Source organism: Enhydra lutris, unplaced genomic scaffold (assembly GCF_002288905.1).
Source record: "Enhydra lutris kenyoni isolate GAN:26980312 unplaced genomic scaffold, ASM228890v2 scaffoldscaffold3, whole genome shotgun sequence".
Lineage (NCBI taxonomy): Eukaryota > Metazoa > Chordata > Mammalia > Carnivora > Mustelidae > Enhydra > Enhydra lutris.
This window is the reverse complement of record NW_019154087.1, coordinates 1,334,369-1,352,544: the sequence shown is the minus strand read 5'-3', so window position 1 is coordinate 1,352,544 and position 18,176 is coordinate 1,334,369. Positions and strand designations below refer to the sequence as shown.

Here is an 18,176-nt window from a genome sequence, read left to right as displayed (position 1 = left end):
TTATCAGGATACAAGGCACTATTTTGACTTCCATGTACCTGTCTCTTTAGGATATCTCTATTAATGTTTCCCTACTGTTCCTTCCAATTCTGTATGTCTAAAAGAAAACTCATTTTCACCTCAAAGAAAATTCTTTCACTGTAATCTGCTTGATTTGTCCATTACTTTTCATTATAATTGTTTTCTAGTTAATCAAAATCAAAATTATAGGATTGTGAAATATATTTAATGGATGTACAGCATCAAAGCTTAATAAACTGAATTTAAGTGGCAAGCATATTCAAAGATTTTCACAAATAAAAAGGTTTTGTTAATTGATTTATACCTTTGTTCTATTTGCATTACCTTGAGAACATTAGTCACTTACAATACAGTTTAATTGCTACATAATATCATTGCCGTGTTTATATAATGACTGATTGCTATTATACTATTAATGGATTTTTATTCCTATTTTCTGTATGTAGATGAATTTTTTGGCTTTTCTAGGAAGTGCAGATATCACTTAGTATTACACTGTGATGAAATTAATAGCTTTCAGGCTTCATTTGGTACTGCAACTTATTTGATGTTTCATCTTCTGTTAGTGAGAATCTGCAGTTTTCTCATTTCACTTAGATACTGTTGTAATTGCAATACACAACTCATATTTAAATGTTAATGGAGTGAAATTTCTCACATCCATATTTTAAGAGGTTTAATATGTGCAGTTCACGTACTCTAGGAAAAAAAGAGTTTTTGAAGGGTAAATCAGGATATTTCAACTGAAAAATTAGGTATAAACAAACAGTTCAGTAATGGAAATGTTCAATCTGTATTTTTCTAGTAAATGTCAATTTGTAGTATAATATGCTATCTGTTTGTAATGAATGTCAAAGAAATACCAAAATCACATGTCAGAAATTTGTGTCTTATATTATTTTCCTTATGCTAGTTTTAACAAGTGTATAGAATATTTTTAATACTAGAAAAAAAATCTAAAGCATTTTTACTTTGATTTATTTACCTTAAATGTTGTGACTTATTGATACATCTACTGCATAACATCTAATTTCGTAATTCCTGCAGAGTGATATTATGATTTATAATAATAAATACGTATTAGTCTTTTCCTTTAACTGGCAAGGAGCTCTTGAAACCCTTGGAATTTCTGAGATAATAAGAATGATAAAGGTATCTTAATACTCATAACAAACACCTTTTAACCACACCTGAGTTTATTTTAATGAGGCCACTTTTGGGCTATACAAAGGATGGGGACTGGTTGCCAGGAGAACCAACCATGTGATAAGAGGTTTGGAATTATACTCTCACCCCCTGACCTTTGGAGCAGGAAGGGATGGTGGCTAAATTAATTATTAGTAGTTAGTGGTTTAAACAATCATGCCTATATAATGAAACCACCATAAAAAAACCAGTAGTACAGGATTCACAGAACCTACTGGTTGGTGAACACATAGAGGTTGGGGGAGACTGATGCACTTGGAGAGGGCATGGGAGCGCCTTACTCTTTCCACATATCTTGCCCTTCACATCTCTTCCATTTGGCAACTCCTGATGTATCTTTTCATAACAATCTGGTAATATAGGAAGTAAACTATTTCTCTGGATTCTATGGGCTGCCTTAGCAAATTAAGCAAATCCAAGGAGGGTTGTTGAACATCTGACCTCTAGCTGGTTGATCAGAAGCTGGAGTGACAATTTAGACTTGTGATTGACATCTGAATTGGAGTGGGCAGTTTTATAGGACTGAGCTCTTAACCTGTGGGGTCTGATACTGTCTCTAGGTAGAAAGTGTCAGAATTGAGTTACACTTTAGGGCACTTAGCTGTTGTCACAAATTGCTTAGTGCTGTGAGGAACAACCTCTCCACTTCCTCCCACACACACTGAAATTAGTATTAAAATCATTTTACCTAAATCCTAGAGCATTTTCCATTGCTGTCTATAAAAATGTGCCCCATGATATCTCCTGAAAATATATTTTTTAGTGTGTTCAATTATCATGCACAATGTTATTCTTAATGATTTTGACTAAAGCAGAAATAATACTTACTTTCTTTTTTGATCCATTTATCAATTGAAAGGAAAACTTTATAAGCAATAAAACAACTATATATAATTATGTGTAAACAAATCAATGTATTTTTGTAAATGACTACAGAGGAGATTGAATGAGTTTTCTAGATTATACACTGGTTGAAAAAATACAAAATTTGGGTGCCTGGCTGCCTCAGTAGATAGAACATATGACTCCTGATCCTGGGATTGTGAATGTGAGACCCGCATTGGGTGTAGAGATTACTTAAAAATAAAATCTTAAAAATTATGAAGTTCACTTCAGGTAAATAAGATGTTATATTCAATTTTTTTCTCCAAGCAAGATTAAGTTGTTATGGATTTGTAAAACTGAGAGCAAACACAAAGCCTGATCAAATTATTGTTTGGATTTAAATGACTAGGGTTTGCATGAAAGGTCAATAGTTACATAGATTCTTGAAATATGATTTAACTCAATTTAAAAAAGCTATTTAAGAACAGATAATTTTTTTAAGATTTTATTTATTTATTTGACACAGAGACAGAGAGAGGGACAAGCATGCAGATCAGCAGGCAGAGGGAGAGGGAGAAACAGATGCTCAATTGATCAGAGAGCCCAACATGGGGCTCAATCACAGGACCCTGCGATCATGATCTGAGCTGAGCCAAAGGCAGAAGTTTAATCTTCTGAGACACCCAGGTGTTCCTAGAACAGATAATTCTAATACAATTTCATAGTTTATTAAGTCTTGATTCTTATAACTTCACATAGTATTTAATTTATAAGTTAAGCATCATGTTACTCTAAACTTTATTTCAATTATACTAGTATAAGCAATTAATAAAGTAACAAAATAAGATGTCATATAGGTATAATTAAGATATGTATCTATTGGAGTTCTCCAGGGAAATATAATCAATAGAATAATGATATTTATCTCTCTGTATTTCTGTATTTAAAGAAATACTATATTTAATCTAGTTACCTCTATTTATATTATGATTTATTCTAAGGCATTATCTCACATAATAGTAGAGTTTGGCAAGTTAGAAATCCATAGAGCAAGGCAACAAGGAAGAAACTTAGCTGGGATTTCAACTGTTAAGATCTTGAGGCAGAAATCCTTCTTCTCTATCAAACTTTAATTTTTGCTCTTAAGACCTTCAACTGATTGGAACAGGCCCATCCATGTTATGAAAAGTAATCTTCTCTACTTAAAATCAGCAGCTTGTAAATGTTAATCATATTTATAAAATACACAGCAGGTGATATTGTCCACAGCAACATCTAGATTAGTGATAGACTCAAAAGCTGGATGCTATAGGCTAACCAAGAAAATACATATAATTAATCATCACAAGACATTTCTACCTTACATGTTTTGCCTGTATATTATTTGATCATAAAAAATGAGTTAATTTTGACACTTGTAACAACATGGATGGACACCTTGAGGCCACTGTGCAAAGTGAAATAAATTAGATAGAGAATGGCAAGTACTGTAAGACCTCACATAGATGTGAAACCTAAAACAAAACAAAGCAAAACAAAAAACAAAAAGCAACAACAACTAGAAAATCATATTTGTAGTCACCAGAGATGGGGATATGGTAGGGAAAATTGGGTAAAGCAGGTCAAAAAGTACAAAATTCCAGTTACAAGGTGAATAAATACTAAGGATTGAATATATAAATACAATATAAATATAAATAAATATAAATATATTTATAATATATTTAAATATATTATATATATTTTATATATATATATAAAATATATAAATAAATACTAAGGATGAAATATTCCTTGGGCTGATTATAGTGAGCACTACTGTAGGATAGATGGGAAAGTTACTAAGAGAGTAGATCCTAAGAGTTCTCATTACAAGGAAAAAAATTGTGTGTATGTGTGTCAGATGATGGATGTTAATTGAAATTATGATGGTAAACATTTCACATTATATGTAAGTCAAATCATTAGCTGTACACCCTAAACTTGTGCATTGCTGTATGTCAATTTGGTCTCAATAAAACTGGAAGACAAAAGTATTCCAGGTTTTTTACTGTAATATTGGTAAGACATCTTGTTTTTTAAAAATAACTTAGATTGTCTTTAAGAAATCATTATGTTATATATAGATATGACCTTATGTTATTTTATTGCTAACTTTTTTTTTCCCTCTATCCCATATGCTTCTAGAAGTGAATTGAAACCCTGAAATTACTTCAGTATTTAGCTCTATGGAGAACATAGTGTTCCGTTTCATTTTAATTTTGTCACATTCAAAGATTATTTCATTTTAATTTTGGCACATTCAAAGATTATTATTGTTAAAATGTCCAAACAATGAGAAGTAGAAATGTAGTACCAATTAGGGGGGGATTAAAGAAATGTCTCTAAAATTTTATTTTCCTATGTACCCACAAGCTTCTGAGGCCTCTGTATTACTTGGTTGAAAGTGACTTTTACTAAAACTTTATATATCTAAAACAGCTTTAATATATTGTGGCATGTTACTTCATTCCTTTTATTTAAATATGGTATCATAAATTTATTGTAGTTTTAATGTTATTTTCTATAAACTCCATTAGGTTTTGTTTCTAAATTGGTGAGAAAGAAAACATCTTTTCAGAATGACATTAGAGCCCTTGCCTGAGCTGCTTTTATCACAGGGCCATTGAAGATTGTGTGTGAGAGATACTAATATCCATGTGAAGTTTATCATCATAATTGTAAGTAGGGGAAAAAATAACCCTAGCCCTAAGGAATTTATAATCCGGATAGCATACTGGTGAAAAACATAGACTATCCTGGAAGCTTTAAGTCTACAATCAAGGATAGCTGTTTTTGTAAGATTCCCAGTCAGAAACAAAATCTCACATTTCAAAATTATCTTGAAGCTATGAATCAACTTAAACTGGAATTTTTTTTCAAATCTCAAACAGAAAATTTCCAATAATGTTCTTATTTCTACTCTACTTCATGTGTTTGAAATGTTAAAAAAATTATGATAGATATTCAGCTTTTAAAAGAGCTCTTCATTGATTCAAGACCAACTTTGCCAAACAGTATCTTTCTGTAGTCATGTAATTACTCTGACCTAATCGGTAGCCTTTTACTTTATCCTCCTTGAATATATTTTGCATTTCATCTCTTCAAACTCATCAGTTCCACTTCATATGAAAAAAATAGGGAAGTCTCAGCCTGTTGGATTGCCTCCAGGGAACATTTTCTTTTATTTTATTGTGTACCAAAGTGTGGTCTTTACTGAGCATTCATGTGAAATATGCCTGGTAATTCTAGTAGGTTATAACATTCTATCCCTGCAGTGAAGTTAGAGCCTTGCTGTGATAAGGAGCAGCATATGTTTTCCGTCTCAACTTGGAAGAATGATATCCTGACAACTGCTTCTGAAGATGCATCATTAACACATGGCTAACATTGCTTAATGGCATTTTTAAGGAAATTCAGAATACTGCACCTTTCTGGTAAAATTAAGTTTATTTAACTTATGCTTGGTGCAACCTCTCAGATCTATTTTAGAAACAAAATCACAGTTTATATTTTAAATTGTATTAGTGATGCAGTCTAGTCATGGAATTTATTTATAATACTCCATGTATTTATTTAATAATGAATTTAAACTAATCATTATAAGCAAGTAAAACTGTTTTGATTCTTTCTATTTTACATACTTAAAATATTTCCTATGCCCTGTGTAAAATTCTCTATTGAGGATAATGTCCATACCTAAACGCAGATTGAATATGTAAAAAGATAACTATATTTGCTTCTTGATATAATTTGTTTCTCTGCATCGCTTATGGAGGTTGGCCTTATTTATTCAGCCAATAAATATTTATTGAGCAATTATATGTTAAGGATAGTTTTAGCTGCTGGACAAGAGAAAAAACATCTCTGTACCCACATAGTTTATATTCTGAGTGGGAGACACATGACAAGACATTAAATATAATAAATAAGGCATTTATTTAGTATGCTTCAAAATTATGTGACATAAAAAAATCAAAAAGAAAAAAAAATCAAAAAGTAGAAAAGGGTAAGGGAGATTGTAAGCACTTTTCTCAAGCCTGAAATTTAAAAAAAAAAAAAAAAAAAGAAAAAGAAAAAAGTTATTTAAGGCAAACATCACTGAGAAAACATTTATATAAAGACTTGAATGAAGTGATGTCTTCAGTTGTATGGTTTCCAGGGAAAATGTATCTTAGGCAGAGAGAAAACCAGGGCACAGTTCCTAAGGTGGGAGAATGCTTGGCATATATAAGGAGCAAGAAGGAAACCTGTGAGGGGATGGTAGGAAGAGATAAAGTCGGGCGATGGGGGCAGATTTTACTTAGTGGTTATGTGAAAGGAGAGATAATAACCCACACTTTCTAGGCTCTGGCTAAACTGGTGAAATATTGGAGAGTTTTAAGATGAAGAATGATATAACCTAACTTACATTAAATAATACTCCACTATGTTGAGATTAAATTTAAGTGCAAGGGTGGAAAGAATAGTGATTACATTAATATTGGAGAAAGATGACTGTGGAGAGAATGAGTAAGGGCAGCTGTGGCAGGGAAAGGGATGGAAGCCCGGATGTCTTGTCTTTTGAAGAGAAGCTTGTAGATTTTCTAATGAACTGGATGTGGTGTGCTGGTATGTGAAAGAAAAAGATAAATCAAGGATGTCTCTCTCTCTCTCTCTGGAAGGGTGGTGTTGCCATCAAATGGAGTGAGGGGGGACTCCAGGTGAAGGAGATTGGAGGGGAATATTCAAGGTTCACTGATGAACATGTGTTTTAGATATAATATATATATACTCCAATTTTGGCAGGTGACTGGATAAGCTAGTCTGGATGTAGAAGGAATATGAACACGTAGATGTGAGTGTATTAGAACTATAGGTGGCATAGCCAAGAAGCGATCTCTCAGGGAACCTGTGAAGATACAGGGAAAAAAGTCCAAATCCTGAGATCTGAAACACTCCACCATTTGGTATGGAAGCCATGAAGAGGGAGTAACAATGAAATCAATGGGATAGAGGCAAAACCAGACATAAGAGGTCTCCTAGAAGCCATATGAATACATCAGGGAGAAATTAATGAACAACTGTGTCAAATGTTTGTGATAAATCAAGAAAGATTTGTACAGAAAATTTATCTTTGTATCTAAAAATGTGAGTTTGAGATTTAGTCACTAAACGGATGAGCTATTTAAATAGCAGTGATTTAGCAGGTGCAAGTTCATTCAATACAACTCTGTTTTGTTTGTATTAATTCAGTTGTCACATGAACAATTTAGGCCAAGATAAATCAGTTCAGAAATAGCTATTTGACAAGCACATAATCAAAATTATATTAAATAATAACAATAATTTGGGTACAGTCAGGTGGGTTATAGAACACACAATTATATCACGTGTCTTTTGACATTTATAATTGTCAAGGCTTTTCATAAAGCACCCTTTACTTCCACCATCAAACACAGATTCTTTTACATGTTGGCTGGATTATTTGACAGTCTGTAATGCTTATTTTATTTTATGACTAAAGTTTTAAGTCTTTTCACTTTAATTTTCTTTGTTTCTGAAAAGTAAGTGCTTGAATAAAAGTAAGGTGCATTTAACCTACAAAGTCAATATAATTTAGTTCTGTTGAATTCTATAGTATTTATTGAGAATTTATTGTGTGAAAATGTGTACATTAGTTTTCCCCAGAGATACAAAAGAGAAGTAAAAAAAATAAAAATTAAAAAAAAAAAGAAAAGGAAAGAAAATTTCATTGGCTCTGTCTTTGCCCATTACATGGTAATTGAAGAGGCTAATGAATAGGGAGGAGACAAATATATGAATGTCTTGTGTAGGTTATTATTTTGGTAATATTGGATATTTCCTGTTTGTTACAGTTCCTTTTACTCTCTTTGACTCTCCTTCAAAATGTTTAATAAAAATCTTTCTTGTGAATCAATGGTCTTCATCTTTGCCATTGCTGCAAGATATAGGCATACAAATGGTCCCAACAAACATATTACTTAAAATTAAATGTGGAAAATTATCTTTCTAGGAAATAGAAGCTAGAATGTACAGGTTGATAAATGAGAAACTACTTGTATTATTATTCTGTTTTCTCTCCTTCCTCCACATTTTCAGCTGCATTATTTTTAAGATCTACAATATATTCAAAAGAAGTTTCTTAATGGTTTTTCTCTCTATGCCAACCACATAATCTTGTAAACAGATTATGTGATTCACTTGATAGATTAACATATACATTTATTGTTTTGACAAATCAATCTTTTGGAAAACTAATAAGTTGGTTTAAGGAGATGGGAATAAACATCATACTGATAAAAAAGGTAAAGGTATAATGTCTTTCATACAAAGCAGTCTTATTAAAATATAGGTAACAAAACATAGGGAATATAGTTAATGGTATTATAATAGTATTATATGATAAGAAATGATAACTACACCTGTGATGAGCATAGCATGATCTATAGACTTGTTAAGTTTACTAGGTTGTACAACTGAAACGAATGTAACACTGTGTGTTAAATATACAGTAAAAAAAAACAACAATAGCTAAAAAAATACGTACAAGAACAAGAAGAAAAGGGTATGGAGTAAAGGAAAAAAATGTCATCTCTCCTCTACCAGTAATAATAGCTTCTCTCTACTGATGGATATTATGTATTTTTTAAAAAGGACAATTTATGTCTATATATATATATATATATATATATATATATATATATATAAATGTATCAGTTATGTTTAGATTTCTTCCTTCTATTATCTAAGGAAGGCAATTTCTAAGAGAGTCAGTAATACAAATTATGGGAATATAATTTCAAAATTAATTTGATCATTTCTCCAAAAATGTGATTAAAATTACTAGTATTACTTAATTTAATCATGATCTACCCCATTCTAAGGCTCAGATAATTCTCATGATTTTTTTTTATAAGAAGACTGACATTAATGGTGGTTTATAATGATAACAATAGACTAATATGTTTCCTCATTACTTGTACTGAAAGTCATTTTATAGATTAATAGAGAGATTTATGGAGTATAAACAGGATTTCCTGTACACAGGAAACTTTTGGTGTCCTTCTTCAAGGACATATGTTCTTTGAGGAAATATTCTGTCTAGTTCTTTGACACATATTTCCATAAATTTTATTTTATTCTATTTTGTTTCTGGCATTATCCTTGAAATGGAGAAAACCATGCACTCGAGAGGTCAGAGGACATGTAACATTCACTTATATCTGCTTGTTCGTCTGTATCTGTGGGTGTGGGTGCATGTGTATACACACACACACACACACACACACACACACACACCAAACCTGAAAGTATAATACCAGTAATACTTCTATTACTTTTTCTATAAAATAAGTGGAATTCAGATAAAAGGCATGAATGCCTGTTTGTAAAAAAATACATGACTGGGGCCCCTGGGTGGCTCAGTGGGTTAGGCTACTGCCTTAAGCTCAGGTCATGATCTCAGGGTCCTGGGATCGAGCCCCACATCGGGCACTCTGCTCCGCGGGGAGCCTGCTTCCCTTCCTCTTTCTCTGCCTGCCTCTCTGCCTACTTGTGATCTCTCTCTGTCAAATAAATAAATAAAATCTTAAAAAAAAATACATGACTAAAATTACATATATAAAAGAATCTCTGCTCAAACATGAATCATTACATAATCAAGTAATATGTGTTTCAGATGTTGTTGCTTGGCTAATATAAAACCCCAAACCCAAAAACTTGTCTAATGATGGGGTTGGTACTATCATGCACATTTCTGTACCCTTTGTTCTGTTGATGGCTAAGCATTTCTGCTCTACAAGTGCAACTTTGTCCCAGTGCTCTCCAGAGCTGAAAAGATTTTCTGAAAATTCTACTTCCTTATCATATATGAACCCCTTCATATTAGCTGACCAACTGTGTTCTTTTTTCTCTTAATGTAATAGCTTTTTCTCTTTGTGGTCCTTAAAAATTGTAATAAAAACAAGCAAACAAATTCCCTGAAACTTACTAAGACAAGGCATAAGATCATGTGTTCATGTCTGTGTAAGCTTTTGTCAGAGGTGTTTTCTTATTATATCAAAAAAATTTTAATTTTCTTTTATTCCTAATAACAGAAAAACATCCACTGATACTGAATCACAGATAAAAATTTTTAATTATCCCAGTTTTCACCAAATTTAAAAACATCATATCGCCTATCATTTGAAACTCTATACTTTCTTCCCCACAAAATTATTTTTAATGGCTGCCACATTTCATCTTTGCTCTTACAAAAGGATTTAGAAAAAACTGGGAGGTGATACTGCAGACTCAAGCTCTATTCATTTTTAAACCCTGCTGTTAATGCATTTTGTTAAAGGGCAGGTTGCAAATGTGAACCCAATATATTAATGCAAAAACTATTTATTTGGCAAAACCATTCATGTGAAAAATGTGTAAGCAAATGATACCAAGTGAACCATTTACTCAGAAGGAAAAGCTGTCACTAGTGCTTCACCTATCATCTTGTTTAAAGTTTCTGGCTTCAAAAATATATTTATATTTTCTTTAATAATGGAGTATTTCTTAACACAGAGAGATGTGCCTAGTTTAATGGTTGGGTGGGAAGAGAGACTTGTTGACTCATGAATTCAAGAATACCACAAAGCCTTTTAACTCAGACAGCAATTACCTTCATCCAGCCACACCCTTGACCTCAGTCTTGCCTGCTTTGGGCCAATAGTATAATGCAGTCAGTGTTCTGTGTGGCAGGAAGATTGAGAATGGAAAACTTCGTTGTACTTTCTGGGAATCAGTGGCTATAGGGAGTTTTGTGTGCTGTAAACAATCAGCACTTGTGGAAATAACCATTAGAAATGAAATATTGTTGAGATCACCAATTTGGAGGAAACCTTTAAAATCTTTTACAGTTCTCTATTTTCATATATTTTTCCCTCCTAAATTCATTATAGCATATTCTAGTTTTAATATTTAATTAATTAACTAATTAATTAATATTTTTATTTTTTTAGATTGTGAGAGAGCATGATGAGGGCAAGGGCAGAGACGGATCTCAAACAGGCTCCAAACCCAGTGCTGAGTCTGATGTGCAGCTCAATCTCACAACCCTGAGATCATGACCTTAGCTCAAATCAAAGAGTGAGATAAATGCTTAACCAAGTGAGCCACCCAGGTGCCCCTACAGCATATCTGATTAGATTGGACTCTACCTTATTTTAAAGATATTGTTTTTGAATAAGATCTTCATATAGTTTTTTTTTCACCTTTATATTTTTAATCTGATACATAAAAAGCACATATGCATACAATGGATTTCCATTCTTTTAATAAATATTTATTGTGAACCAACTGTATGTCAGACACTGTGGCTGGTGCTGGTAACTCATAATGACTTATTTTCAGGGTAAGAAAGATACTAGAACTTTTAGATTAAAAAGAGCCCTTAAACTCATTCAGTTGAAACCCTTCATTTAATCAACAGGTAGGCCATTTTGTCACCTAAGTGACTTCTGACAATAGAGATAAATTATTTTCTATTTAGACTGTGATACTTCTGTGTCCCTGAATTTGTACAAAGCCATTAGCTAGGGTTTTTAGTAGTGGTCCTTGTACACAATCCTCTCTTTGTACTCCTTTTTGAAATAAATCACTATAGAATCTGCAATACCTAGAATGATTTTTGCATCTTAGTAGTTAGATTGGAAAGTATGTGATTGCTTTTTTGTTTTTAAGAAAATCATTCTATTAGAGGAAAGCGCATCTGTTCTCCTGACACACTGTTATCAAGTAGAAAGGTTTTATTACTGTGGATCAGAGTGACAGGTAATGAAAAAAAAAATACTTATGAAAATAGAAGAGTTCTCCAATTATATAAATTCCTCAAGACCTTTTTCATTAATTCAATCTCACCAGCCCACCCCACCTCCAAAACTAATATGCAAAGAAACAAAATCAACCACCATTAACTGTAATATAAATATATCGGAGGTTAAGAAATAGACTTAAATAATTCCTTTATGTCTTTATGGTCGTATCTATCCATATACTATTTCAAAGTGATAATATTTTGATTCTTGGCACTGCATTATATATACAAATATACAAAAAATATAGGGGGTATATGAAAATTGATAAATATTCCCCTATTTCTCATATGTGGGCTGGTATAAACTCAACAGGTTTTGTTTTATTATATGTACAGTAGCTGCAAGGACACATTTCCATGCCTTTAACACTGGTGGCTATTTACTAAACATATAAATATATAAATACATATATATTGGGGTGCCTGGGTGGCTCAGTAGGTTAAAGACTCTGCCTTCGGCTCAGGTCATGGTCCCAGGGTCCTAGGATAAAGCCCCGCATCGGGGCTCTCTGCTCAGCAGAGAGCCTGCTTCATACTCTCTCTCTGCCTGCCTCTCTGCCTACTTGTGATCTCTGTCTGTCAAATAAATAAATAAAATCTTTAAAAAAATACATATATATTTATATATATTTAATCTGATACATAAAAATCTATAGGTTTAATCTGATATGTATATCAGATTGTGTGTATATGTGTGTGTGAGTGTGTGTTTATAGTATTTTATTCCCTGAAAGTGAATGGAAATAGCTAGAATAAAGAATAATATTTATTTTTTAAATATGTATTCCAGTAATTTTATAATTTTCATGTTACTTCACTTAATAGGAATCTCTTTGAAAATTTTATTCCCATGTTATAGACGAAGAAAAGGAATATACAAAAGGTTGATTACCCCTTCAATAAAAGGAGGTTATCATACTATAAGACCTGGATCTATGCTTCCTCATACATGTATAAATATTTGATCAAATACTATATTTTATTTCAGGGCAGAAAATGCTATTTCAACTAAATTAAAAAGATTGCTATAATACTCATTCTTAGTTTCAAGCATTCATCACCTATAATTTTAAGGACAACAAAAAATTTCAGAAAAAATATTTGAAAACCTATGAAAATATTTCAAAGTAAATTTGTTTATGAAAAAAAGATGAATATTCTGGGTTTCTCAAGAATAGAGATTGATTCTGATTCCTGGCATGAGGAATTAAAAACCAACTGGTATGAGATTCCTGTAAAACAAAGATACAAACAAAGATAGATATCTACAGAACATGCAGATAACACAGAACTACTGGAGAGTGCACAGAATCAGAAAGACTCTGGGGTTGGGGGGAGGAATGCAAGCACACTGAGGGGAGAGACAGGGAAGTAAATCTCTGTGGTCTTTAATTGGAACTAGGAGCTGTCTCTGTGGTATGTACAGTGTCTGGGGGGTACACACAAAGACCAGGCTTTTCTGGACAAGGAAACTAGAAGAAGTTGCATAACTATGAACATTGAAAAGATCAGAGGAATTTCAGAAAGGGAAAAAAAAATGAGGAGATTTCCAAACTAGGCCTCGCCACATTTTAACTGAGCTTTGAACCATGGTTTGTTTATTATTACTATTATTATTATCATTATCATTATTTAGATTTTATTTATTTATTTGACAGAGAGAGAGTGAAAGAGCACAAGCACGGGGAATAGCAGAGGAAGAGGGAGAAACTGGCCTGGACTGAGCAGGGAGACCGATGCAGGGGGGATCAATCCCAGGACCCTGGAACAATGACCTGAGCCAAAGTCAGATGCCTAACCATCTGAGCCACCCAGATGCCCCTTGAACCATGGTTTAAACTAGCTCAGTTACAGGAAAAGGATCTTACTTGGGAACACAGATATTGCTCAAGACAGAGTCTCCAGTTTAAGCTTAGCTGAATATTTCTCACTAAAATTGAAGAAAAAATGCAGACTGAGAAAAATAACACAACCCCATGTCCTCAAAATTAACCTTTTGTGTATCAACGACACAATCCCAATGAACTGAAATATGAAGAAACAAAATATGTGACACATTCTGAAGAGCAAAGAATGCTAAGTGAGTCCAAAACCAAGAAAAACAAGATGTTGAAACTAGCAGACAAACATCTTAAAGCACATGTTGTAACTATTTTCAATCGAACATGATTTCAATGAATGCAAGTCTCAGTGAAGAACTCTCAAATTTTAGCAGAGATGGGGACAAGAAAAAGAAGCCAAATGGACATTCATGGACTAAAAATTATTATTAATAAGATAACAAACAACCAAAAGCTGAACTGAATAAAAGATCAATTCCTCCCTCTGGCTGTTATCCTTGCAGGAAAACTTGTTTAGGTCACATAACAATAAAATGCAAATGAAATGGTGCTTCAGCATGCAGTGTGAAGTATTCCTACAAGACCATGCTCAATGATCTTCTGTCAAAGAAATCTAACATCAAAGTTTTCTCTTACTAATTTGAGTTTTGAAGATAATGAATAAAATAGGAGTATTGTTAGAAAGAGTGAAAAATATTATTGAATGAGATTAAAGAAGGAAGATGATAAAACCATTCAGTTCTCTCATTAGTTATATTTTAAAATTCGAGACTGAATGTATACATATGAAGAATATGCATTTATGATACAAATCAGGAAGCATCTTAATATCAGAAATCAAGAGGAGAGCTAAAGAACTTGTATATGATGCTTTAAAAATAACAACAGATATGCTGAGTGAAATAAGTCAAGCAGAGAGAGTCAATTATCACTGGTTTCACTTATTTGTGGAGCATAACAAATAGCATGGAGGACATGGGGAGTTAGGAGAAGGGAGTTGGGGGAAATTAGAAGGGGAGGTGAACAATGAGAGACTATGGACTCTGAAAAACAATCTGAAGGGTTTGAAGAGGTGGGGGGGGTGGGAGGTTGGGGGATCCAGGTGGTGGGTATTAGAGAGGGCACGGATTGCATGGAGCACTGGGTGTGGTACAAAAACAATGAATACTGTTATGCTGAAAATAAATTAAAAAAAGATTAAAAAAAAACAACAGAAAGGATATACAGTTTATGAAACTACAGAGGATGAATAATTCATTTTACATGAGAAGGAGTGGGTATTTCTGGGGACTGAAAGTTTGCTAAGTTGTCTTAGAGGATGATAAAATTGGTGTCATCTTTGAGAGTAGAACTTAGTGATATAGCTAGGATATATGGGAGAATAGATTAAACTTCTCTATATTTTGAAAATTGTAATTCTAGTTTTGCTATTACCACCAATTGCATGATATCATATTTGCAGATATACTTTGAAGCATAGGTATAAATATATCAATAGTATGATATATTTTTAGCAGTCCTTAGTTGAAAGATTATTGAATTTTTAAATTCCTAGCATGTAAAAATGAAACTTTCCTAGATTTCTGTGTTCCTACAAAAGTCTTGGTTTTCTGAGACTGTTCATGTACCAAAAGAATTGTATCTCTAGCCATTTGCTTAGTTAATTATTCTGCTGATTTGTGGGATAAAAAATCCTTTACCTTCCCAAGAAACCCAAATGGTTGTAGCTCAGACTAGGTCTCAAAAATAGCCTCGGGGGCACCTGGGTGGGTCAGTGGTTTAAAGCCTCTGCCTTCAGCTCAGGTCATGATCTCAGGGTCCTGGGATCGAGTCCCACATCGGACTCTCTGCTTGGCGGAGAGCCCGCTTCCTCCTCTATCTCTCTCTCTGCCTGCCTCTCTGCCTACTTGTGATCTCTCTCTGTGAAATAAATAAATAAAAAATTAAAAAAAAAAAATAGCCTCTAGGGGTCAGGAACACTAGAGAGGCAGCTCCCTAGGTGTTCACATGTTGAAAGGAATGAAGTCTCAGAGTTTAGTGATATCTTTAAATCTGAAAGAGACCTGGGCTAACTGATCGTGAAGAGATTTTATTTACACACCAAAAAATTACTCAAACTACTTATGTTTTCAAAACCCACTGCCTTCCCTTGAATAAGCAAAGAAAAATAATTTATCCTCAAACTTTACCTATGGAATACTAGATAAATCATATAGAACATTTGGCATGGCTCTTTTTGTGTTACTGGGGTATGCACTGGGGCAAGAGGAGCCAACAAACTTATTTACTGCGAAGTAATTAATAATAAACCCATCTGTGATGCAGAACATCTCTTGTGCATGTGAAAATTAATGTGTATAAAATTAATAAATAATGTATAGGGGCACCTGGGTGGCTCAGTGGGTTAAAGCCTCTGCCTTCAGCTCAGGTCATGATCCCAGGGTCCTGGGATCAAGCCCCGCATTGGGCTCTCTGCTTAGTGGGGAGCCTGCTTTCCCCTCTCTCTCTGCCTACCTCTCTGCCTGCTTGTGATCTCTGTCAAATAAATAAATAAAATCTTAATAAATAAATAAATAAATAAATAAATAAATAATGTATATTAAAAGCCCAACAGATAACTATTGTCACAATGTCCACTAAAATTGTACCAAATTAACTTCCTTACCAAAATGACATGAAATCATGCTATACAAACAAAATACTTTAAATTAAATTAACTTATATTAATATGTAAGTATATTAATAATACATGAAACTTTTAATGAAATAAATTAAATCATATTTTAATTAAAGTAACATCATAAAATATAAGTTATTTTTACTGTAAGGACCTATTTAGCAAGAGGCTTTCATTAAAGTTAAACTGTCCCTGCTTCCCTACCCCCAGGGGATTCACTTAAAAACAAGTCCTGGAAACCAGCTTCAGGTAAGCTTTGCTTGACCTTCGCTTTGGATCAGTCTCGCTCCTTTAATCACGGACCCATTATTGGGGCATAACATTTGGGGGCTCTGTCTGGGATTAAACGACGAGAACTGAGCCAGCATCAGAATTTCTGGGAAAAGCCTCGAGGTAAAATCTCACAGATTTTACTCTGTGGGATCCGCTGATCTCCAGGTGCTCTGTGAGATCAGTTGGTCTGTCTGGGTGGAGCTCCGGGTATAGCCCACCGGGGTGAAGCTGGACGTGGCCATGCTCCCCAGGGCTGGAGAGGATTCAGGGACACCCCTTCCCTCCACTGGTAGATCGCGAGGGGGTTCGAGTCCCCCTAGACAGTCAGGGGGTTCAAGTCCCCCTAGGCGGTCGGGGGTTTGAGTCCCCCTAGGTGGTCAGGGGTTTTGAGTCCCCCTAGGAGATCTCCTCAGGTTCTAAACAACAGGGCCTACGATTGTCTTTGTTTTGGCTTTTCGTTATCTGTTCTGTTGTTCATTCTGTTTGCAGGGGATGGAGAAAATTCCCACCAGCAGCAAGATCTGGGTGAGGACAGCTGGGCCTGCGGTTGTATTTGTCTTGTTTTTTTGTTGTCTGTTGTGTTGTTTATTATGTTTGGAGAAATGAGGCAAGCGGGGAGTAAGGGACCTATGACACCCTTAAGTCTTGTTCTCCAGCATTTTAAGGATTTTCAAAATAAAGCCGCCCAGTCGGGTGACAAGGTTTATCCAGGAAAACTAAAAACACTCTGCCAATTAGAGTGGCCCGCTTCCTCCACAGGATGGCCGCCGGAAGGAACGTTTGTCTTGGCTCAAATCTACTCTACTCAGAGCAAGGTCTTCAATCTCCATCGAGACCAAATACCGTACATCATGGCCTGGCGTTATCTGGTAGAAGAGCCACCATCATGGCTCAAGTCTCACCTTCTCCCCACTAATGAAACCATCTCTCTCCCCCTAAGGCAGGTTGGATCACCAAAACAGGAAGAAGAAGAGGAGGGGAAATCAGGGAAGAAGACCATCCTACCTCCATCAGATGTGGAGAATGTGGAATCCCCCCCTTTTTGTCTGCCCCCTAGACCTGACTTTCAGTCCCGGGATGCCCTTACCAGCCCACCTCATACGCGGTCAGGGTCCACTTATGGGACCACCAAGCAGGAAGACTGCCCTGAAGCTCCCCCTTTCCTCTATCCCCCTTTAACTCCCTTCACCTCATCAGCTCCATCAGTGCCGATGCTGCCTCTCCATGCGGTTGCTCCACCGGACGGAAGAGGGCATCCCCACTTGACTTACATCCCTTTCTCCTCTTCTGATATCTATAACTGGAAGGCCCAACATAAGTCCTTTTCAGTTCACCCTCAGGATTTAATCAGTATTTTGGAAACTGTCTTTCTTACCCACCAGCCCACCTGGGTGGATATTCAACAACTCCTTATGGCCCTCTTCAGCGTGGAAGAGAGGGATCG

At 34.6% G+C, this 18,176-nt stretch overlaps 1 pseudogene across 1 annotated transcript in view; it reads right to left on the bottom strand.

The window, feature by feature from the left end:
• LOC111155932 overlaps positions 1–16,974 on the bottom strand; it is a 52,686-nt pseudogene extending 35,712 nt beyond the window's left edge. Inside the window, exon 1 of the transcript XR_002641168.1 lies at positions 16,874–16,974. The product of XR_002641168.1 is annotated as a ferritin heavy chain pseudogene (transcript). The remainder of the gene's footprint in view (positions 1–16,873) is intronic.
• Positions 16,975–18,176: the final 1,202 nt, after the last annotated feature.